Below are 4802 nucleotides of genomic sequence, written 5' to 3' on the forward strand. Positions count from 1 at the left end.
TTTATGATCCATTGCCTTTAGCTTATATTAAGTGTTTCCAAGTGTAAAATGCATTGTTTGCATTTTAAAGACACAGTCCAAATAATGGGCTGTCATAGTTACATTTATGCCTTTTGGAAAACCAACTGACAAATTTTGTTTATAGAGTGCAAGGTGAAGTGCCAGCCTTCTACCCCATATGAACCATGTCAGCGTTAGCCCTACTAATGGAAATGGGCCCACACAACGCTCACATGGTTCATATGGGATAGAAGGCTGGCACTTCACATTACACTCCAATCAGTTAAGTCTATTCTCATATAAGTGCTGCACAGCCAACGTTTGCAAAAGAAACGTAATCCTTCCTTGGACAAATTTTGTTACCCTATTCCAGAGAGGTTGAGCAACACTGGAAACAAAACATTTATACGAGGATAGCATTATTAATATTACCGCGGCAGGTCTAATTTGCAGGTCGCGGGTTGCAGGTCATTGTTTCACCAATACAGAAAAGGTCCTAAACATTCTTAAAAGCTAACCTTAGGCCTAAAAACTTTTGTTTAGGCCTAATTAGGCCTAAGGTTAGCTTTTATGAATGTTTAGGATACTTTCTGTATTGGTGAAAAAATGACCTGCAACCCGCGACCTGCAAATTAGACCCACCGATTTTACCAGTAAATGCTGTTGTAAACTTCTCAAACCACTCTTAAATCCAAGTTTAATGCATGTTATTTAATTATTCTAGTCTAAAGATAAATACTAATGTACACCCTTAGTGGTTATTAATACTGTTTATTAAATTGTTTAATTGTCACAGATTTGTGTGTTTCTCATTTACTATATAGCAGAGCAGTTGTCAATGGGCTGAAAATGAACAGTTGCATTCGAGGTTATGTTATGATTCCCATGGTGAACAGGCAATTATTGAGCCATGCATCATTGAAGGAAATTGTTCAGGGTCAAATTACATGCTAATCTTTATGTTTTGGGGGCAAAAAGTATTTTCAAATGAAAACCATAAAAGGGAGCTGTTTATCAGGAAAAGAAACCCCATTTGAAGGAAATTGCTGGGTCAAGAAAGGGAAAATATTGTGACAGGAATCTCTCGATAACAGGGGAAATTATTGGGACATGTAAATCCCAATATAGGGGAATAATTGGGACGTATAAATCCCAATATAGGGGAATTACTGGGACATGTAAATCCCAATATAGGGGAATTGTTGGGACATATAAATCCCAACATAGAGAAATTATTGGGAGATGTAAATCCCAATATAGGGGAATTACTGGGATATGTAAATCCCAATATAGGGGAATTACTGGGGCGTGTAAATCCCAATATTGGGGAATTATTGGGACGTATAAATCCCAATATAGGGGAATTACTGGGACATATAAATCCCAATATAGGGGAAATAATGTGGAATTCTTGTCCTAAGATTGGTTTTTGTTGCACTTTCCCAATTTGGGAAATTCCCAAGAGAAACCCACTTAGAACACAGAAATAACCCATTTTATTCACAGATTGGGAATTGCAAAACGTTTCCTGTGTGTATCATCTATGGAAGAGGAGTTGGAGAAAACCCTCAGATAAAAGAAAAGGTTGGTGCCATGAAAAAATTCCTTTGAGGCATGTTTCTGTAAAAAACCTGTAATGCAATCAAACAGCTGAAAGTCTGAAAGACTTAGAAGCTGATTGTTGCTTTTAAACAAGTGATGCATATAGATATTTACAAATAACTCACATAAATTACACTTTAACAACTAATTATTGACAGTCACTGCAATAAAATAATTATAAAGCGCTGTCTGAGTTACAGGCCTGTGTACGTATAGACTAGTAATGCCTAGTGATTAGCGGAAGATGATGCTGTAGTTTCATTTATCCATTGTCTCACCCAATATCTGCTTTCAGTTTAAAATTTGAAATACTGTTAAATGAGATAATTCTAAATACCTCATCACACATAATTTTTTTGGAAAAGTGTTGAGGACAAAGAAAGCATCTGGCAATATATTTTCAAGATTTCTTACGTGAGTTCCACCACTATCTGTGTACTTTTATCATTAATAATGATTATGACAAAATTAATTTGATAGTTAACTGAGTTACTCAATGAATCAAGAACAATGTTACAGATATAATCTCATGCAAGTACTGGTATTACATGTGGTTCCATTTATTTGGTACACCAAAATTGGTGGCTGGTGTCTTTTGTTACTCAGGATTAGGGATGTATTAGATTTGTGCTCTCTTCCTATTTTGTTAAAATATTGTCGAATGATCTTAATTTTGGAAGAGATGATACTAATCATTATTTTCTTTAATTACTTTTAAGGATGATGAGTCAATCAATGGAGAGGTTCTAAAAACAACATTTGCTAGGATTGTTGCTTCTGGCACACTAATCGAACTAGAGACATTTACCTTGTGGCAGAAAGCAAGGTTTTGTTTAAACTTTCATTCGCTGTAATTGTTTTGCTGGGAGCATACTTAATTATCAGCTTAATCTCAGGGGTTTCTTTCTTCTTTTTGGAAACAAAAAGTTTTCACTTTTTTCTTAATGTAAATTATCAGCCTAAGTTCTGTGTTTTTTCTTTCTTTTTGAAAACAATTCTGTTGGAGAAAAAAAGAACACATTGGTAAAGGTCAACGATGGCAAAATTTTTGCATCAGTTATCCTAAGGCATGTTCTATTTTTTTACGTTTGACTTCTTTCTGTAAGAACTGACTTGTATTACATGTACATAAAACCCATTTTGTTATACTGAGTCACATTTATCCAAGTATGTTGTATGCTTTAGTTTTTGTAATTGAAGTTATTTTGCAGCCATTCATTGTTGCAATCTGTAATCAAAACACAAACCACTCAATTTCTCTTTGTTTAAGGCAAGAACACATTCAGCTGATTGCCATTTTATTAATGCCCGAATAATTAGACTAAAGATAGCTTTGATTTTTGTGATGTATTTGTGTGTGTATACAGATTGTATTTATCATGCATATCGATGGGCATTCTTTGCAATATTATGATTAAAATTACCAGTATTAGATGCTTCATTGTAAAGCTGGTCTTTTGTTTGCATAATATTTTAAAAAAATGAACTTTTCATGGTTTTATGAGAAATCTGACTATAAATGAAGGTACACTAGATCTAGTGAGGGTGAATGTGTTCTGTAGAAAGAGTAAATATTACTCTGACAAGGGGAGTAAAGTTTAAGAGGGTAAATTTTACTCTTGAAAAGGAGTGGTTTTGTACCTTTTTGTCTCACCCCAGTTTTGGAGTTAATTGAACTCTGTCAAGGGTAAATTGAACTCCATTTAAAGAGTTCAATTCACTCCAATAGAAGGATAAAATTTACTCTTATATTGGAGTGAATTTTACACCACAGGAGGGGTAAACAATACTGGAGTAAATTTTTAGCCCAACAAAAGAGTAAAAGATATAGGAGTACATTTTACTCCAAAAACGGAGTAAGCAATACCGGAATGAATTTTATTCCAAAAATGGAGTGGTTTTGTACCTTTTTTTAACTCCCTTTTTGGAGTTAAATCTACTCCTTGAAAATAACAGTGTGTTTACATGGAATAGTGCAAATTCTGTTACAGATTGCAGTGGTGTCCCTGCAAATTTTGAGACCAAACGCGGCGTTTGAATGGCTTTTTTTAACTCTCTGCTGTGATTGGTTAAGCTAATGCTTTCAGCCAACCACGTTGTAGCTAGGTGAAGTACGCGGCAAATCAAACATGGCGGCAGACAAAAACTTAATGTGGACAGATAAAATAAATGCGTTGTTGCATGGACTACAAAGTCGGAAAAGCAGGCGAAGGAGTTGACTGGGAGACAGTGAGGAGCAAGTACGAAGACATAACCAAAATGTTTTTGGAAAAATAACAACAAATTCCCCTGAGGCAGCAGGAAACTTCAACAAAGACAGCTGAATCCTAAACAAACTAAAAAGTATCGTGCTTTTGGTTTTTGTCAAATTTGATTTTAAACAGAGGGAAGTGTAACTTTATGAAAGTAAAAAATTGCTACCTTGAAACTTTTGCTTAGCAACCAAAAAACATAAGTAGATTCCATCCCTTGCCCACGCCAACCATGCAAAACCTTGCACGGTTCGGGTGTTTTTACGAGTCCGTACGCATAGTGGAACCGTGCCGGTCAAAAAGTTCAGGTCCCAAACTTGCACTCTTAGCCATTCAAAAATTAGTCCAGTTCCACTGGTCCCGTGTGAACGAAGGTGGAACTGCGCAAGTTTTTGCATTGTCCGTGCACAAATTTGTCCGGATCCGTGTAAACGGAGCCTCAGTTTACAGTGTCCCTCCAATGCTAGAACGACCAGACACTTAAATAAAGTTCCTTTCCTTTTTAAATCAATTCTTTTTTTTTTTATTTTTGGTTTAGAAGTGTCTCTGAATGGTTAGCTTCAAACAGAAAGTGTGGGCCATGGTCACGATACTGCATTTAGGCCTAAGGACTGCGTCAGTTTGAGTTTAGGGTTGTCATTATGAAATTGCGGTTTGTTTTCAGAAGGTTAGGGTTGGTGTCATAAAATGGGTTGGTATTTAGGCCTAATCCGGCAGTGGATTTCTGACTGGTTATCTAAGTAATGCGGTGTGGGTAACATTACAAACACTGTCCACTAAAAACGTGTTCCAAACTAAAATGTGCTTTTCCAAACTTTAAAAACTTCGTCAAAAAATTGCCATTTAGAACGGGTAAACGACATATTTTGTGGGTAAGCAGTAAATTTTAGCTGCAAACAATTTTTTTTTTCAGAGAAAATAACTGTAAATCGTCCAAAATGAAGATCT

This window comes from Montipora capricornis, chromosome 3 (assembly GCF_036669925.1).
Source record: "Montipora capricornis isolate CH-2021 chromosome 3, ASM3666992v2, whole genome shotgun sequence".
NCBI classification, from domain to species: domain Eukaryota; kingdom Metazoa; phylum Cnidaria; class Anthozoa; order Scleractinia; family Acroporidae; genus Montipora; species Montipora capricornis.